This window comes from Peromyscus maniculatus, chromosome 9 (genome assembly GCF_049852395.1).
Source record: "Peromyscus maniculatus bairdii isolate BWxNUB_F1_BW_parent chromosome 9, HU_Pman_BW_mat_3.1, whole genome shotgun sequence".
NCBI classification, from domain to species: domain Eukaryota; kingdom Metazoa; phylum Chordata; class Mammalia; order Rodentia; family Cricetidae; genus Peromyscus; species Peromyscus maniculatus.
Window position 1 is genome coordinate 45,084,625 of NC_134860.1, and position 20,112 is coordinate 45,104,736.

At 47.2% G+C, this 20,112-nt stretch overlaps 1 long non-coding RNA gene across 2 annotated transcripts; it reads right to left on the reverse strand.

The window, feature by feature from the left end:
* Positions 1–6,019: 6,019 nt before the first annotated feature.
* LOC121832264 (uncharacterized) lies at positions 6,020–19,037 on the reverse strand. Of its 2 annotated transcripts, XR_013042358.1 has the most exons (4): positions 17,732–19,037; positions 17,325–17,426; positions 7,543–7,788; positions 6,020–6,732 (listed from the first exon to the last, which is right to left on the reverse strand). It is a non-coding gene; the product is annotated as an uncharacterized LOC121832264 (long non-coding RNA). The 2 variants fall into 2 exon arrangements; XR_013042357.1 differs by lacking the exon at positions 6,020–6,732 and having other exon boundaries at positions 7,413–7,788.
* Between the last annotated feature and the right edge of the window lie 1,075 nt (positions 19,038–20,112).

Below are 20,112 nucleotides of genomic sequence, written 5' to 3' on the forward strand. Positions count from 1 at the left end.
TATTTATGTGTGTGTGTGTGTGTGTGTGTGTGTGTGTGTGTGTGTGTGTTTGCCTGATGTGTGTCTGTACACATGAGACCAAAGAGGGTATTGAATCTCCTAGAACTGAATTCAGTTACAGAGGTTGTGAGCCACCATCCGAGGGACGGGAATTGAACCCAGGTCCTCTACAAGAGCATCCAGTGCTTATAACCACTGAGCCATCTCCAGTCCCAAATAATTGTGAAAAGGAAAATGACTCAGGCCAGTTGACTCCAACAGAGCTCTCTGAACAAGGTGAAACAAAGGGGTTCCAGACTCGGACGGTCTCAGAACTCCAGCTGACCAGATCAGACAGCATCTCCAGAAAAACGGAGGGGTGGCACAGAAAACAACAGGCTGGAGGAAGCTCAGCACTGGAGCTCTCCTGAGGCCCTGGGTTTGATCCCCATAAGTGAACAAATAAAGGAATAAATGAATGAATGATCTTGATGGCTACATCTTAGTCAACCAGTTATTTTTAGTTGGGGGTGGGGGTGGGGGTTCAAAACAGGGTTTCTCTGTGTAGCTTTGGCTATCTTAGAACTCACTCTGTAGACCAGGCTGGCCTCAGATTCAGAGATCCACCTGCCTCTGCCTCCTGAGTGCTGGAATTAAAGGCACATGCCACCCCCGCCCGACTATTTTTAAATTTTTGTTTTGTTTTGTTTTTCTGAGACAGGGTTTCTCTGTGTAACTTTGAAGCCTGTCCTGGATCTCACTTTGTAGACCAGGCTGGCCTCGAACTCACAGATTCACGTGGCTCTGCTTCCTGAGTGCTGGGATTAAAGGCGTGCGCCACTGCTGCCCAGACTATTTTTAAATTTTAATTATGTATGTGTGTGTAACATTCTAGTGCAGTTAAAGCCAAGGCTGAGAAGGACCATTTCCTCTGGATCTCAATGAGCCATCCCCAGATTCAGCAGCAACTCACCCGGCTCGTCTGAACGGTGTTCTGCTGGGAGCTGAACATGGCCTGTTTCCCTGGCCTTATTCTTGCCTTTGTGCCTCGAAGACTACTGGATCGGGTGGCAGCCTGGGTAGGAGGCTAATCGTAAATCCCACATAATGGCCAATACATCTTACCATAGCCAGCGGCAGGTAAACTCCTTAGGAGGCGGCTGTTGAAACGATCTAGGTAGGAGTTGCGGGACTGGAACTGGGTCAAGACAGCGTGGGAAGCCAGCAGAACAGAACCGACATAACTGGGCTCCTGAGAGAAGATTTGAGGAACTGGAACAAAATCCTGGAATGTGTCTGGCCTGGCACGGAGGGACAGCAGACTCAGGGAGGTTGGAACTGGAAAGTGGCCTATGTCACCTGTAAGCCTGTAAAGGAGGTCCTGGAGCTGACCGGCTGCCGGACCAATGGGAACAAACGAAAGGAGGACAGAAGGACAGAGCAATCCCTTGATGGCCCAAAATTCTGCAGCCACAGGAGAGGCCCATGAACGGCAGGGTACCAACCAGGCCTTGCTTGTAACTATCCCTCTCCCCGGGGCTCAGTGCCTGCCCACTACAACCCTGCTCACCTAACCCCACTTCCGTTGTTAAGCAATGCCATCTACGGTTCCCCTCTTCTAAGATGCAGAATCCTGGAAGGAAGGGCACTTCAGCAAGCCAGTGGAATCAGGTCATCATCTATTCAACCAATCTGAGAAGCGCCCCTGAGGTAGGTACTTCACTGGGAAGCCTGATGCCCTGGGAAATACGGCTTCATCACGGTGGCCCAGAAGACTCAGTTCAAACTCTGAGGTACCGACTGGACACCTCTGGTCACCAGACAGGGAGCTGAGCCAGGAGAATAACAGGAAGATGCACGACACTGCCAGCCCCCTGGAGGAGCCTCTAGCCTTGTTGGGGGGAAGCCAAGTGCACAGAAGACACAGGCAGAGCAGGAAGAGTCACTAAGGGTCCCGGTGAAGATCTGAGCTGAGGGTGGCCATGTCAAAGAGCCTTTTCAGATTTCCCATGGCTGACCCACACTGACTCTTTCATCCAGGAGCCTGGAAAGTGGGCTGTTACAACCCACAGTTTTCTAAATATTAACATGGGTGTAACTTCCTGGTTCTAGGGCCTCGCCTTGGTTCCCAGTCTCCAGAGTCCTCCTTTCTAGGTTGTATTAAAGAGAGTCATTCATACGGGTTTGCGGAGGGGCCCACCCACATATTTTACTTGTTCCCCTGACTCTGGCCACTTACCAAGTCCTCGTGGTAGGCTGAGTGGATTCACATTTACAAAATGCTCCTGTGACAGATCCTGTCTGTCACAGTCAAGCTCACAAGGCATCCTTGTGAGACTGTCACCAGCTCGGACACTCGGTGGGAAGGGAGGACTGTGACCATCAAGTGGAGACAATTGTGTGCTGCTCAGTGTTCCCAGCCCTCGGGAGATGGAGCCAGAAGGATCAGGACCAGAAGGATCAGGAGACCCAAGCCAGATTTGGCTGTGTTACAAGTTCAAGTTCGAGGCCACTGTCGGCTACATGAGACGCTGTTTCAAAACAAGAAAGATGGAGCGGGGAAATGTGAAGATTTAGGCTTGCGGAATTAGAAAGGAGATTGAGAAGGGTGAAATGGGTGACAAAGATGGATGGGAGTGGGTGAGAGGACACACGGACAGGAAGGATGAAAAGAGATCGTCAGCGAAGGGCTTCAGGGGGAGTTAAGTGTAGCTGAGAGCGGGGAGAAGAGGGGAAGGAGAATGGAAAAGGCACGCTTTTAAAAAGCCATAATGATATCTCATATCTCATAGGCTGGCTTTAAATTTTAAAAAGTTTAAAACTTTTGAGACTTTATTTACTTCTATTTCATATGTTCGAGCATTTGCTTGAATGTATGCCTGTGTCCAAGGAGGCAAGAAAAAAGGCATAGGATGCTTTGGGACTAGAGTTACAGACAGTTGTGAGCTGCCATGTGGGATGCTGGGAAATGAATCCAGGTCCTCTGGAAGAGCAGCCAGTGCTCTGAGCCACTGAGACATATCTCCAGCCCCCTAATTTTATTTTGTTTATTTGATTATTTATTCATTTGTTTTTTGTTTTTGTGTTTTGGTTTCTCTGTGTAGCCCTGGCTGTCTTGGAACTCACTTTATAGACCAGGCTGGCCTTGAACCTAGAGATCTGCCTGCCTCTGTCTCCTGAGTGCTGGGATTAAAGGCATGCACCACCACCTTTTTTTGTTTGTTTGTTTTGGCTTTTGGTTTTTAGAGACAGGGTTTCTCTGTGAAACGGCCCTGACTGTCCTGAAACTCACTTTGTAGACCAAGCTGGCCTGGAACTCAGAGATTCCTAATTTTATTTTTAATTATTAAAAGAATTATGCTAGGCATAGTGGCATATGCCTTTACGCCCAAAACTAGGGAGGCAAAGGCAGGAGGATGTCTGTCACTTGGAGCCCATTGAGGGCTGCATGGTGAATCCTATCTTTAAAAATAAAAGTTATGCCCGGGCGGTGGTGGCGCACGCCTTTAATCCCAGCACTCGGGAGGTAGAGCCAGGCGGATCTTTGTGAGTTCGAGGCCAGCCTGGACTACCAAGTGAGTTCCAGGAAAAGGCGCAAAGCTACACAGAGAAACCCTGTCTCGAAAAAACAACAACAACAAAAAATTTAAATAAATAAATAAATAAATAAATAAATAAATAAATAAAAAATAAAAGTTATGAGTCGAGCTGAAGCCAGGACTTGGAATTCGGAAGAGCCTAAAAGGGCAGTGCTACCCAGCCAGAAGAGCTGAACTGGGAGCCCGTGTTCTCCTGGAAGCACGCTCCAGGCTAAGGGCTTTGGGGAGCCCCAGTCAACGTCTGCAGAATGTAGATGTGCGGGAATCAATCAGTATCAAGCTTGTGGGAGTCGATTCCGCATCAGGCCCCCTGGCAACACTGGTTGGGAAAAGCATTCAGACAGCATTCAGAGCAGAACTGCAGAAGGAAAGCAGAAGGCCGGGCACAGGGGCGGGGTGTGCAATGAGGCACACTGGAAGTTGGGTAGCAGCTAGTTCCTGTTACAGACCAGGCAAGGCCCTGGAGCACTGGCTGCCTCGGGCTTGGGTGGCTGACTAGGCAGAAACACTGGAGAGGACTGAGAATAACGTCCAGTACCTTAGAAGGCGCATGTGCTACAGTGCTGACTCTGTTGCATTGCATACTCGGGATTTGTGTCTTTCACTGTACATACTTTTTGCCTGTAGGAATTCTAGTTTGGGGTTGGGGATTTAGCTCAGTGGTAGAGTGCTTGCCTAGCAAGTGCAAGGCCCTGGGTTCGGTCCTCAGCTCTGGGGGAAACAAAAGAAAAAGAAAAAGAATTCTAGTTAAGCCGGGCAGCAGTAGGGCACGCCTTTAATCCCAGCTCTTGGGAGGCAGAGCCAGACAGATCTCTGTGAGTTCGAGGCCAGCCTGTTCTACAGAGCGAGGTCCAGGACAGGCACCAAAACGATACAGAGAAACCCCGTGTCGAAAAACAAACAAACAAAAAAAAAAAACACAAACAAACAAACAGACAAAAATTCTAGTTAAGGCCTGCAGAGTTGGCTCATTGGTCCAGAGCACTTGTTGCTCTTCCAGAGGACTAAATTCCATTCCCAGCAACCCCATGGCAGCTCAAGACTGTAGCTCCAGTCCCAGGGGATCCAAAGCCCTCTTCTGACCTTTGAGAGCACCAGGCACACACATGGTACACATACATATGTGAAGGCAAAAATACTCATACATATAAAAAAGTAATAAAATAAATACATCTTACAAAAGAACTGCCCCCGACTGAATCCTTAGTTTCCTTCCAGCAGAGCTATAGTTAGCAGTTCTGAAACATGTGTGCAGCTATACCTGAGACTCCTAACTCAACACTGGGGCCTCAAAGCAGAGGACCCAGTAGAAGTGAGCATAGTTAGCAACCAGGTACCTTTTTTCCCCCTCAGTTTCTTTAATTGAAAATATATTTTTTTCAAACAATATATTCTGAGCGTGGCTTCCCCTCCCTCATCTCCTGGATCCTCTGCACGTCACCATCCATCAATTCAATGCAAGTGAAAATAAACCACATCAGCCAGAATTAAAAAAAAAAATGAAGAAAAAGCATTGGAAACATGCATACACTCATACACAAAACCCATAAAAATACAGAATCAGAAACTATAATATACATGCAAAAGACCAGGTGGATAAAAAAGACAAAAACAGGTCGGGCGGTGGTGGCTCATGCCTTTAATCCCAGCACTCGGGAGGCAGAGCCAGGTGGATCTCTGTGAGTTCGAGGCCAGCCTGGGCTACCAAGTGAGTCCCAAGAAAGGTGCAAAGCTACACAGAGAAACCCTGTCTCGAAAAAAACCAAAAAAAAAAAAAAAAAGACAAAAACAAAAGTGCCCTCCAAAAGCAGAATAAAGCAAAATATCTCCCCAAATGCCATTGAGTTCTTGGGTTGGCCATCCACTGCTGGGCATGGGCCTGCCGTTGAGTGTGGTTTCTACACCCAGTGAGACTCCATTCAAAACTAATTTTTCCTTTGTAAGCAACTGTCAATTAGAGATAGCTTCCTGTTTAGGGGTGGGAGCTCATGTCAACTTCCCTCTCTCTGCAGTGGGACCCCCTCTGGCTTGGACCTGTGCAGGCCCTGTGCATGCTGCCTTGGTCTCTATGAGTTCATATGGACCTGTGCAGGCCCTGTGCATGCTGCCTTGGTCTCTATGAGTTCCTGTGTGCATCCGTCCTGTTGTGTCTAGAAGACACTGTTTCTTCGAAGTCCTTCATCTCCTCTGGCTCTTACAGTCTTTCTGCTTCCTCTTCTGCACAGTTCCCGGAGTCTTAAGGGGAGGGGTTTGATGAATCCCTTCTCTGATGATGACTGATCGAGCCTGATCTGAGTCCGAACCTGGTGTGGCTCAGGGTATCAGTTTCTAGCTAGCTTTCCTCACTAAAGGAACAGGGGATCTTGCTGTCGATTTGGGTTAGGATTTATCTTAGTTATGGTTTCTATTTCTGTAATGAAACTCCATGACCAAAAAGCAAGTTGGGGAAGAAAGGGTTTATTTGGCTTACACTTCCACATTGCTGTTCATCACCGAAGGGAGTCAGGACAGGAACCTGGAGGCGGGAGCTGATGCAGAGGCCATGGAGGGTGCTGCTTACTGGCTTGCTTTCCCCTGGCTTGCTCAGCCCTCCTTCTTATAGAACCCATGACCACAGCCCAGGATGGCACCACCCACAAAGGGTTGGGCCCTCCCCCATTGACCACTAATTGAGACAGTGCCTGACAGCTGGACCTCATGGAGGCATTTCCTCATCTGAGGCTCCTTCCTCTGATGACTCTGCCTTGTGTCAAGTTGACACACACAATCAGCCAGTACAGAAAGTGAAGGCTGAACCAGAAAGCAAGTAGTGCTCAAAGAGCTACCGTTGTTTGAGTGGGATCTGGAAGACCCTGGAAAGCAGTATGAAGGGGTTGGTCAAGTGTGGGACAGGCATCAGAGTAAGCAATGTGGCCTGAATAAAAGTCTTTACTGGTTCAGTAATATTCAGTAAACAAATCACTCAGTAAAAGGCAATAAAGCAACAATAAACAAGGGTGAGGGAGACCTTCATTACAATAAAATGTCCATCAACACAGGATGACGGAGGTGGACAGTCGAGAATAGATGCTTAAACCAGTGAAAGTCTGGTAAGAAAAGGGGCAACCGTAGCTGCTCCCTCCATCCCGGAGTCTGTGTCTTCAGAGTCAACCAGCTGCAAAGCAAAAATATTTTCCTTAATTGTGTCAAAACACTGAATCTGTTTTAAACATAGAGTTTTCCTTGCATTGTTACATAAATGATACATTGTAACAGCTATTTATATTAGGTAACAAATCTTTTGTTTGTTTGTTTGTTTGTTTTTGGAGACAGGGTTTCTCTATGTAGCTTTGGAGCCTGTCCTGGAACTCACTCTGTAGCCCAGGCTGGCCTTGAACTCACAGAGATCCATCCACCTCTGCCTCCTGAGAGCAGTGATTCAAGGTGTGTGCCACCAGCGCCTGGCAGGTAACAAATCTTAAAAGGATTCGTGAAGCAGCCACCACAGGTCCACTGCTCTCTAATACCAGTGTGGACCGGCCTCTTGGGGCCAAGCTCCACCTGCAGAAGGGAGTTTCTGTAAAGCAGAACAGCCCCCAGGTGAATCACTGGTAAAGCACCCAGGCAACACTGGACTACAAACGCTGCTGGGAGAATATACCCTCTTACAGGCCTGGGGTCACCAAATCAGCAAGCTTCTATGTACGAGAACCTTCCCACTTGGAAAAAAACAAAAAACAAAAAACAACCCAGAGCCACGACATGGCAGTTGCACCTGCAGTTGCCAGCTGTTAGGGAGGCAGAGGCAGGAGAGTCAAAAGTTCAAGGCCGTCTCAATAAATAAAAAAACAAGTAAGTAAATAAGGGCCAGAAGTGTAGCTCAGTGGCAGAGCGCTTGCCTAGCACGTGAGAGGCCCTGGATTGGTGATTGCATTCACAAACTCTCTGGTGAGGGGTTGTACAGGAATTCAAAAGAGAGCTGTACCTTGGAGAACCTGGCTGTTGGCCCTTTGCAGACAGACCTTTAGGCCTACTTTGTTGGCCCTCTGCTGTCTGTGCCGAATATGCTTATAATGATGAGAAAAGCATGTAGACTCTGCTATGGGGTCGGGGGTGCAGTTCGCAGCCGTTCCCAGCTGAACTCAGGTCCTCTGTGACTGCAGTACGTGCTCCTAACCACCGAGCCAGTGATCCAGTCGGTATGGCTCCTACATGAGGCCCTGGGTTTGAACTCAACACAGAAAAAAAGAGGGTCAGGGGACCGTGAAAGCTTTTTTCTCTCTTCTTCCTGTTCTTCACAGCTCTGAATTGTTCGATTATCCCCCTGGAGTCCTAAGGTCCCTACGTGTATCATCGTGAGTGGAAAAACATGAAGCCAGGATGAAGTAATGGCTATTTGTCCAGACGCATTTGTGTGTGCGCTTGCAATAGAAATATGGAAACTAAAACATTAGTGCAAGCAAAATGCTTCTGTTTTAGCTTACAACAATTAGAAAACGACATTGCAGGGCTGGAGAGATGGCTCAGCGGGTAAGAGCACTGACTGCTCTTCTAGAGGGTCCGGGTTCAATTCCCAGCACCCACATGGCGGCTCACACCTGTCTCTAACTCACTTCCAGGGCTTCGAACACCCTCACAAAGACATACATGCAGGCAAAACGCCAATGAGCATCAAATAGGAATAAATTTTAAAAAAATTATGTGTATGTGTCATGCATGTGGACATGGAGAATTGCAGGTGGATGTGAGCCGCCTGACATCCCTGCTGGGAACTGAACTCAGGTCCTCCGTAAGAGCAGTGCATGCATCGAGCTAACAATTCAGTGTGTAAGATTTGGGTTTTTCAACGTAAGTACATTTTTGTATTGAGACCAACTAAATGGTATTGGTGGCATTTTTGTAAGAAAGTAGAGTTCCTCTATTCACTGTGCTTTTCAGGGTTGTCCTGTGTGGAAGTGCTTGGTTTTGAGTTTTGTTTTGTGTGTATATCTGTGTGTGTGTGTGTGTGTCTGTGGGTCTCTGTGTGTGTGCATGTATGCCTGTGTATGTGTGCATGTGTGTTTGTATGTGTGTGTATGTCTCTGTGTGTGCATGTATGTCTCAGTATGTGCATGTGTGTTTGTGTGTTTGTGTAAGCACACATACACCTCTGCAGAGGCTACAAGAAAAATCAGGAAGTGCTCTTAACAGCTGAGCAACTTTTCAAGTCCCAGAAAACACTAATTTTTAATATTGTCCATCTCTTATATTATTCCTTTTTTTTAAGATTTATTTATTTATCATGTATACAGAAGAGGGCGCCAGATCTCATTACAGATGGTTGTGAGCCACCATGTGGGTGCTGGGAATTGAACTCAGGACCTCTGGAAGAGCAGCTGGTTCTCTTAACCTCTGAGCCATCTCTCCAGCCCCTCTTGTTCTATTCTTATAAGTTTGCTATTAACATGTAGAAACTATTTCTTGTTTTTAATTTTTTATTTACTTATTTTCATTCTTCAGCTGAGACCCTGAGAAAGGTGACTTACTGTTTGTGAGTTACACTTGACCACAAGTGAGAACAGAAGTAATCCATGATGCCAGAGGGCCAGGGCAGAGGGCCAACTGTCCTGGTTGTAAGGAAGGCAGACGGTCTCTCGTGTGGTCTTGGGGTGCAGGCGCTGATGCCCCAGATCCACTGAGACTTACTGCCGACAGCAGCGTTCAGTCCAACAACTCGTACCAGTGCCGCAGCCTTCAGCACCCTTCTTTCTGCTGCTGCAGACTTTGGGGGTGCACGGGACAATTTACGTGGACCTCCGCCTCATCTTTCCTCTTTCCCCTCAGCCTCGGCATTTGCTTCTCCCTCCACTTCGATCTCACGGAGCAGGAGTTTCACGTTAGATGGCACTAAGGCCGAAAGAGCTTCTTTTTTATTTTTTAAGGTTTATTTATTTTTGTTTATGGTTATTTTGACTGCATATATATCTTCATACTTCATGTGTAGCTGCTGCCAAAAGAGGCCAGAAGAGGGTGTCACATCCCCTGGAATGGGAATCATCGACAGTTATGAGCTGCTGTGTAGGTGCTGGAGATTTAACCTGGGTCCTCTGGTAGAGCAGCTGGTGCTTTTAACCCCTGAGGCATCTCTCAGCCCAAACTATTAAATTTTAAAAAAATCAATGAAATTTATAGGTAGAAGTGATGGTAGACCGGTGGCCCCCAGCACCCTGGAAACTGATGAAGGAGAATCACAAATCCAAGGCCAGCATCGGCTACATAGCAAGATCTTGTTTCCCTTCCTCCCCCCAAACAAAAACAAAAAAACAGGAAAGGAAGGAAGAGAAAGTAGAGCCAGGGACATGGCTGAGTTGGTAGAGAACCTGTCTGTCATGTGCAAAGCCCTGAGGCAGACACCTGCCATCTTCTAAGACATGAGTGGTAACACACCTCATACCTCGGCACTTGTGAAGTGAAAGCAGAAAGACTGGAAATTCACATTCATCCTTGGCTGCGTATCAACTTCAAGGCCATTGGGAAGGCTGTGTGCGGGCTCTGTATAAATACCAGGTCGTTATCCCAGGAACTCAAGCCTTCGCCTAATTTGCTGCTCCCAGCATACCTGGGTCTCTCACAGGTAGTGACCAACAAGGCTTCAATCAGGTCACTAAACAGCTGTATTTTCGTATAGATTAGTATCTAATATCATACGCTCAAAGAACGCAGCATTGTTCCTGTGGTAGCCCTGCCCAAAAGGCATGTCCCGAGTCTACTCATGAGGAAACACAAGGCCAGCCCAAATTCAAAGACATTCTGTGAACAACTGATCTATCCTCTGAAAAACACCAGAGTCAGGAAACAAAAAGAGAGTCTCACAAGCTGTTCCAGAATAAAAGAGCATAAATAAACCTGGCCAAAACAAAACACTGCTGTGTGGTCTTGGATTTAGTCCAAGACTCAGGAGGAAAAAAAAAGTAAGGAGATTCCTGGAGCAATCAGAGAAATAGATGAGAGAATAATGGTTAATTCCAATCGAATTACCTGCTCTGTGACTGTGCAGAAAACATACTTCCTAAAAGCTAGATGTGGTGGGACATATCTCGTGTACATACATTACAGGTGGTACGGTACCTGTAATCCCAACACTTAGGAGCTACAGACTAAAGGATGAGAAGTTCAAGGTCAGCCTTGGCTACATTTGATCAGATCTCAGAAAGCAAAAACAAAACAGAATGTCTGTCCTTTCTTGGCCTTGGAAATGCACACTGAAGTATTTATGGGGGAAGGAAACCGTGTCTCTCCTCACTCTTAAGTGATTGGAGAAGTGGTGGGACCTGCCGGAAGTATTTGGGTCATGGACACTTTTCTCCAGAATGGAGTTCCCATGAGCATGCGTTAGCCTTCACAAGACTGATAGCTGTAATGTGCTCTGTCCCCTTTTGTTCCTTTTCTTGTTACAAAGAATCCGTTTGCCTTTCTGCTTTTCTCTGTGAATTCAAGCAGCTTAGGGCCCAGCCCCCTCTTAACTTCATTAAAGCTATGAGTCAAAGTAAACCTTTTCCCTTATAAATGAATCACTATCGTTCCGTTGTTAAACTAGAAAACGAACCCTGTGACTGTGGGTTAGGAATTATATGAGGGGCTGGACAGGTGACTCAGCAGGGAAGAATGCTTACTGCTCTTGCCCAAAGGCCCAGATGTAAGTGGTTTCCAGGACCTATACCAGACTGCTCACAACTCTGTAACTATAGTTCCAGCGGGATCCAATACCCTCTATGTTCTGTGGGCATCTGCACAAACGTGGTGCACACAAGACTCACACATAACCGTAAATAAATATAATAAATAAATCTTGGGTTGAGTGGAGTACACAGTGCATGCCTTTAATTCAGGCTCTCTAGAGGCAGAGAAGCAGGCAGATTTCTGTGTGAGTTTGAGGGTGGCCAGAACTACACAGTGAGACACATATTTATGAATTACTCATATTGCTCTTGCTTGCCATTTTCCTTTTTTCTTTTCTTTTGTAAAATTTATTTATTTATTCTATGTGCATTGGTGTTTTGCCTGTATGTATCTCTATGTGTGGGTGTCAGATCCTCTGGGACTGGAGTTAGAGACAGTTGTGAGCTGCCATGTGGGCGCTGGGTCCTCTGGAAGAGCAGCCAGGCTCTTAACCGCTGAGCCATATCTCCAGCCCCACTTGCCATTTTTCTGTATGACATAAATTATATCAATTAAAAGCAAAGCAACCTATGGATGTGGTCAGAAGCCAAGCAACACTCTGAATCTGTTAATTTGAAGGTCTGTGCTGCTTGCTGGGGCCAGAGAAAGGGCGAGTAGGACACTTTGGGACGTGTGGGAGAGGACAGGTAGACTCTCCAAGGTAGGCTGGAGCATTTGCTATACAAATTCTGTCAGCACTAGACTGTAGATGAATTTCTAAATGGCCTTATTAAATTAAAAAACACGGAGCCAGATATAGGGTTAAAACCTGAGAGATCAAGGAAATAGGGAAAACCACAGCTAACCTTACCTCACCAACTTCGCAGCTTCCAAATGTGAGATACTTCCTGTCCATCCACACCTATATGCCTTGCTGTTCTGCCATCTGATTTGCTCTCTCTGTCCAGTTACATCACTTCCTCTTTCTGCCCAGCTCTGTCACTTCCTGTCTGTCTGTACAGACCCCCAGGCCTCCATGGTTAACTAGTGTTGAAATTTAAGGCGTGTGCCACCACCTGGTTCTGTTCCCAGTGTGGCCTTGAACCTACAGAGATCCAGACAGATCCCTGCCTGCCAAGTGATAGAATTAAAGGCATGTGCTACCATCGCCTGACTTCTTTGTTGACTTATAAAGGCTGGCTTTTTCCTCTGATCTCCAGGCAAGCTTTATTTATTAAAGCACAAATAAAATATCACCACATTTCAGCATGAAAGGACCAAGCAGATGCCATAACAGGCTGTCAGTCTTCTCTCAGAGATCAGGCCTCAATTTCAGTTTCCTGAGACTGAGCAAGCAGTTTCTGGGAGGACTGTGAACAAAAGACATAGTCCTTGCAGTAGCTCCCTTTCTGCACGTACTCTGACTGCTCAAGGTTCAGCCAGTTGTTTACTGTGTGGGACCCCTCACCAACTTAAAGCTACATGCATGGGTCAGTGTGAACATGCCAGGACAGCCAGCCTCCACAGCAGCGCAAGGACAGAGCCTGGGACTTGTCCAGGCCTGCCCAAAAATGATAACTGTAACCGCAACCAGTCAATTCAAAGGTTACATACCTTCACCCAATCACATGATGCCGAGGCTTGTACCACCCTGCTTGTGGTTTTTTTCCCTTTAAAAACGCCTCACCCTGGGAGCTCAGGGCCGTCCTCCTTCACCTGGCTAGCCAGTGTGTTGGACGCGGACCAAGCCCGGGCTTGCTTGTGATCAATAGATGCCTGTGTGGTGTGTTTTGCATCGGATATCGGCTCTGTGGTGGTCTTGCTCAGGGCTCTCGCGATGCAGCCACAAGCAGCACAAATAAATTATCTAAACATCAAACTGGGACACGGTTCCGGGCAGCAGAGCCACCGTGTCCTGGGAGCAGAGGTCTTGCAGCTGTTTTGTGTCAAATGACTCAGATGCCACACAGCAAACAGCCAACAAAAGTGTCCTCGGTAAATACTGGTGCATGGATTATTCTCTTCCGTAAAAGTAATTATGGTCTAAGTTTGCTTTTGTTACAACCCATTAATAAATACAATGCTTGTATTTTTGCAAGGAAACCTGACTTTTTAAAATCTGGTCCCCTTACCCGAAGGGCAAGGCCCGGAAGTGTTTCTCTGCTGAGTGGGAGAGGCAGAAGCTGCCTCCAAGCAGTGATTCCTTCCAGAGAAGCAGTCTATGTTCAAAGGTAACTCACTCAGTGCGACCTCTGCGGCCCTTTACCTGACGCCAGCCGTCCCTCTCTCCTGCATCTCTGCCTTGCCTCAGTCTCGGCAATACTAGTGATATAATTCCCACCATGCTGCTTCACAAAAGCTTTCCTTTGGGGGGCTGGGTGTGGGGTGGGGATGGGTCAGTGGCTGTGCTGGCTGGTTTTGTCCACTTGACACAAGCTAGAAGTCATCTTGCAAGAAGGAACCTCAGTGGAAAGATGACCTCCAACAGATGGCCTGTCAGCAAGTCTGTGGGGCTTTTTTTCCCCCCAAGATAGGGTTTCTCTGTGTAGTTTTGGTGCCTGTCCTAGATCTCGCTCTGTAGACCAGGCTGGCCTCAAACTCACAGAGATCCGCCTAGCTTTGCCTCCCGGGTACTGGGATTAAAGGCGTGCGCCACGGCCGGGGAGGCATTTTTCTTGATGAATGATTAATGTGGGAGGCAGGTGATCCTGGGTGGTATAAGAAAGAAAGATGAGCAAGCCATGGGGAGCAAGTCAGTAAGCAGCACTCCTCCATGGCCTCTGTTTGACTTCCTACCTCTAGGTCCCTCCTTGAGTTCCTGCCCTGACTTCCCTCCATGACGGACTGTGAGCTGTGAATCAAATAAACCTTTCCTCTCCAAGTTGCATTTGCCCTGTGCTTTTTCATGTGACAGAAACGAAACTAGAACAGTGGTCAAGAGCACTTGCTGCACAGTCGTGGGGCTGCAGCCTGGATCCCAGCACCCGCGTAACCAGCCCAACATGCCAACGCCAGGAGGGGCAGAGATGGAAGGACGGCTGAGCCTCGCAGACTTCCAATCTAGCTGAATGAGCCCCAGGTGCAGGGAAGACGCCTGCCCGGAAGGAATAGGCAAGAGCGATAGAGGAGGCCATCTGATACCCTCTTCTGGCCTCTACACGTGTGTACAAGTGCATGCACCCAGAGACTACATGTGTGCTTATACTCACACAGGGACAGGAGTACCTCAACCAAAAAAAATCAATTAAAAAAACCATTTGGGGCCTCAGTTTCTTTGCTTGTTTTAACCCGCGTGCCGCACACATTAAAGGATGAGTACGACAGACTTCTCAAAACAGGAGAGTGTCAATTTGGGAGCCCTCCAAAGTGTATAGGACCTTGTAAATGCCTCCGACCCTCCACCTCACAACTCCAAACAGGGTCTGCTGCTGGGGAGGGGGACAGAGAGGTTTGTCTGTCCGTCCGTCGTCCCCCACCCCCACCCCCACCCCCCGGCCTGCAGGGAGTGTTTGTAGCTCCTGCAGGACATGGGACAAGGTGCCTGCCCTTGGAACACCTGACCAGGTTTCTGCCAGCTTCACCCTAAGAAGGTCTGGAAAAACAGCCAGGCCTCAGAGCCCGTGAGTCATCTGGGTGGAGACATGGCTGTGCTTCATTCTTGCAACATAAAGAGCTAACAGAGTCCAGACAAAATAGGCTGGATTTTATAGCACTTTTTTTTAACCTTTTAATATTTTCACATATCTGGGTGTTTGGCTTGCATGTGTATCTGTGCACCATTCCCATGCAATACCCATAGAGGTCAGAAGAGAACGCAAGGTGGTCTGGGACTGGAGTTACACATGGTTGTGAGCTAGCTGCCATGTGTGTGTGTGTTGCGAATCAAACCCAGGTCCTCTGGAAGAGCGGCCCGTGCTCTTAACCACCGAGCCTTCTCTCCAGCCCTGTAACACGTTTAAAAGACAAGTGTATAAAGTGCATAAAATAGGCTGTACTGATGGCTGGGTGAGTCAGCAAGATGCAGAACCAGCTCAGCTCCCCTCCCCCAACCACCACCACCACCACCTTTGAGGGAGCTGAGTGCTCCGGCAAAGGCAGGGTATGAAATTTGATTTCTAAAAGGTCAGTGAACAAGAAGTGGCTGGGAATTTGCCTCCCTCCGCGGGTCTCCAAGCCTCCTCTCTCTTTGGCTTCAACCACTGTCAGTCTTGGCCTTCTACCTGTGAAGAACTTTGCTGACAGAAGGTCCCATCCATCTGCCTTCCCCAGACAGGGCGTGTTGGTTTAGGACTGATATCTGTGTAGTCTAGGGCAATGTTGCTTCAGATGTCTGTGTAGCACGAATCTTAAAGAGTCTTATTAATAAAATCAAACCTAAGGCCAGGTATTGGGGTGAAGCTGGAAGATCAGAGAAGCAGAACAAGCCACAGCTTCCTCACCTCGACAGTTCCTCAGCTGATCCTGTTTCTAGAACACTAGAAGGTTCTGTGTCCTCATCACAATGGCTCTCAGCTGAACTGTGCTGCTTGAAAGCCTGAAGCTTAACCAGCCAAAAGCTGCTAGTTCCTGGTCTTCACGCCTTATATATCTTTTTGCTTTCTGCTATCACTCCCTGGGATTAAAGGCTCACTTCTTGGGATTAAAGGCGTGAGTCACCATGCCTGGCTGTTTCCAATGTGGCCTTGAACTCACAGAGATCCCAGATGGATTTCTGCCTCTGGAATGCTAGGATTAAAGGTATGGGTGCCAGGGCTGGAGAGATGGCTCAGAGGTTAAAGCACCGACTGTTCTTCCAGAGGTGGTGAGTTCAATTCCCAGCACCCACATGGTGGCTCACAACCATCTGTAATGAGATCTAGCATCCTTTTCTGTATACATAATAAAAATCTTTAAAAAAAAAAAAAGTGTGAGTGCCACCATTTTCTAGCCTCTGTATCTAATGGCTGTTCTGTTCTTTGGCCCCAGATAAGTTTATTAGGGTGCACGATGTTTTGGGGAACACAATACCACCACATGTCTGAAGTCAGAACTACAGTTTCTTGGAGATAACAGGGTCTTGAAAGGCAGGTGGTCTAGTTCCTGGCCACCATAGCCCAGCCTCTTGACCTAATTTGTTTTCCTCACATATCCAAAGCATTTCCTTCAGGCAGTTACCTAAAGAGGGACACCTGGCCCTGATGTCACAATAATGCTGATCCTGAGGAGAAAATTGCTTCTGGAAGATCAGCTGGGAGAGTCCTGAGACTAACAACCCAGTACAGTGGCCACACCCAGTCCCAGAGTGCACCCCATCTCTCACCAGGGCCTTACCACTTGGCATTTAATTAGAAATGAGACATTTGCTTTCACCGGTAAAGTGGAAGTCTTGGGAAACAGCCTCCTTCTGTCTTTGCCTTTCTTGACTTTCCTCCTGCCTCCTGAGCTGAGCAGAGAGAGTTCATTTTGAAGGAAAGGGATGAAGAACCTGGGAAGATGTTGACAGAAATCTTTCTTTCCAGGTGACAAGTGAATGTCCAGCTCCTGGATGACTGGAGCCACACTCTTCAAAATATGGATGTCTAGGCCCCGAAAGTCTGTGTCTCAGGGTGTGTACTGTCATATAAATATATGCTAGAGCCTTCTTGCCCAAGACAATTTTACATGACTCAGGGCATGTAACTACATAAAAATGGGTATAGAAAGCAAAGGTTGACAGATAACACATTGTAAAAAAATTATTAAAGAAGAGTCTTTTAAAGTTTAAAAATTATATATACATATATATACATATGTATACACACACACATATATATATATAGTATACATCTATATGTGTGTTTTTTGGTTTTTTCGAGACAGGGTTTCTCTGTGTAGCTTTGCACCTTTCCTGGAACTCACTTGGTAGCCCAGGCTGGCCTTGAACTCACAGAGATCCCTATGTGTGTGTGTGTGTGTGTGTGTGTGTGTGTGTGTGTGTGTGTGTGTGTGTTTAGATGTATACCCAGAACAATGGGTATGTAGAGGACACAGAACAACTTTCAAAAGTCAAGTCTTTTCTTACAACTTATGGTCCCAGGTTTTACTTTTACAAAGCTGTATCAATTTAAGGAATAGACAGATGACAAGGTAAACTGCTTTAGAAATATTCACCTGGGTGGTGGTGGTGCATGCCTTTGATCCCAGCCTTCTGAGTTCGAGGCCAGCCTGATCTACAGAGCAGGTTCCGGGATAGTAGGGCTGTACAGAGAAACCCTATCTCAAAAAAGAAAATAAATAAAATATTTACTTTTTGTAACTAATGTTAATATTTTTCTTTTACCACTGCCATGATTGTACCTAGAACCCCATACTTGCTGGGACAATCACCCTGCCGCTGAGCTACGCCCCCCACCTGTAACAAAAAAAGTATAAAGAAGTAAATTAAACGCAGAGCTTGGCATAAGGTTGCAATGGGTCTGCCCGTATTGTTTCAAACTTTAGAGTTCCCCAAAAGCAGATTTTCACATAAGTTGACTGTGTAAGAAGTAAATACGAGCTGTAAATATGAACGAACTGACGGTGGCTGTGAGAGTCTGCGGAAGCCATGTGCAAGCTCAAGCCTGGTCAAACGCCAGCGTGGAGAGGAGGGCTGGGAATGTGGCCCACCCCTAGCTGAGGAGCTGTTGGTAACTGTTAGCTGCTGGGAGAGGGAGAGAGAAAGTCAGTCTTCTTTCAGAGTGTGGCCTCCTGGGGCTGGTGACACGGTGGATGGGTCAAGGTGCTTTCCACCAAGCCTGGCAACCTGAGTTTGATTTCCAGGAACCATGTGGCGGAAGCAGAGGACTGACCTCACGCATCACACTCAGTAAGTGTGATTTTAAAAAAGAGTGTAGCTCCTGGTGAGTGGACCACCCCCTGACTTTCAAGAGCACCCACCTTAAAAACTCCTCCATGTCTGAGGAGGGATGAGGTCAGCTGAGCCATGGCAGCCCACACCTGCTGTCCCAGCACGTGGGAGGCTGAGGCAGGGCTACAAATTTGAGGTCAGTCCCGGCTACACAGCAAGTCCCTGTCTCAACAAAACAAAACAAAACTGTCAAGCTTTGTAGCATTCTGTGCCTGGCATTTTGCTAGAGACTGAGGATACGGTAACCAAAGGATGGCAGTCTGAGCTGGCGCTAAGAACCTCTTGAGGAAATGTGAAGTTCATCGTGAAGTAAGGGCCAACTCATTCTGAGAAGAAATCCTCCTTGTTCCCCCTCCAGGCCTCCGGCCTCCTGTCCAGGTCCCACTTCCCTCTCTCACTTCCGTCCTGTCGTTCCTTCCGGTCAGCCCCGCGCAATGGCTTTGCTCCCAGCTGTGCCTGCAAATGTCTACACAGAACAGTTTTACACTCCTTATCTTCTCAGCCACCAAACCATGCAGGTGGCGTCCACCCACGCCCCAGTTCTGAAAATGCTCTCTCTGTGTTGGTGGTTGGGATGCTTGCTGGACCCTTCCGGCGGACATATCACTGTTCTTGTCTTAGACAAGAGAGGGCATCCGTGAGCACCTCCGCCCGGATTCTCCCTGTATCTGGCATCACTTTCTCGTTTCTCCCTACGTGGTTTGGGGGTACAGCCTCCATCCTCCACTGTTCTCTGTGGGAGATGACGGTCACCTGGAAGACTTCAGTGTCATTCTCTCTTTGCTCCAGCTGGGGTCTCCCCTGACCTTAGACCCTTCTTTTTCTTTTCTTTTCTTTTCTTTTCTTTTCTTTTCTTTTCTTTTCTTTTCTTTTCTTTTCTTTTCTTTTCTTTTCTTTTCTTTTCTTCTTTTCTCTTCCTTTTCTTTTCTCTTCCTTTCCTCCCTCTCTCTCTCTTTCTCTCTCTCTCTCTCTCTCTCTCTCTCTCTCTCTTTCTCTCTCTCTCTCTCTTCCTTCCTTCCTTTCTTTTTTTTTTTTTTTTTTCTGAGACAGGCTCTATGTATCCCTGGCTGTCCTGGATCTCACTCTGTAGACCAGGGCTGGCCTCGAACTCACAAAGATTCACCTACCTCTACCTCCCGAGTGCTGGGATTAAAGGCGTGTGCCGCCACCACTGCCCGGCAACCCTTATTTTCTCTTCAACTTTTCTTGGGCATGCTGTTGGGTTTCCGATCCTTGGAAACAAAAAATCAAAGCGATGGTTTTCTTTTCCACTCTCCTCTCTACTGTAATTGACGGCAGCAGGGATCTGAGTCCGAAGCCTCTATGATGTCTGTGACTACCACACTGTCCCCTGTCATCCAAGCATTCTTCCTGCCACTGAGATCTGTTAGAGAGAGTTGACCTCGAGTCATCTGTTCCACTGAGGGGTGGTGACTAGGTTTCATCGGCCTGAGTCATGTGTTAAGGATTCTGAGGCAGCGTTCAGCCTCACAAGAAACCAGTGTTCTGTCTGGTTGTGCCCCCACAGCAGAATGCACACTGTCCTTCCCAGTTAGCCTACACCTTGTCTGGGGAGCAAATGAAGCTTCCTCCTTCCTGTTGTGGGTTGCCATTGCCCTGGGCACTCTCTCAGAACAGGGTCTCTTAATAAACATTTCCCACTTGTGACCCCTCATCACCGCAGAAATTGATGCAACCCTGCATGTACAGATATACCAAATAGGACTAAAAATCAAACATTTATTGATAGTAAATCATAAAGAAATGTATTTTAGCCGGGCGTTGGTGGCTCACGCCTTTAATCCCAGCACTCGGGAGGCAGAGCCAGGCGGATCTCTGTGAGTTCGAGGCCAGCCTGGGCTACCAAGTGAGCTCCAGGAAAGGCGCAAAGCTACACGGAGAAACCCTGTCTCGAAAAACCAAAAAAAAAAAAAAAAAAAAAAAAAAGAAATGTATTTTAAACAATCCTTTGGTGTATGTAGCAATTCACCATTTATTTAAGAGGAAAGAAATGTTTACACTTAAAAAAAGGATGTGCTTATTTATTTAAAT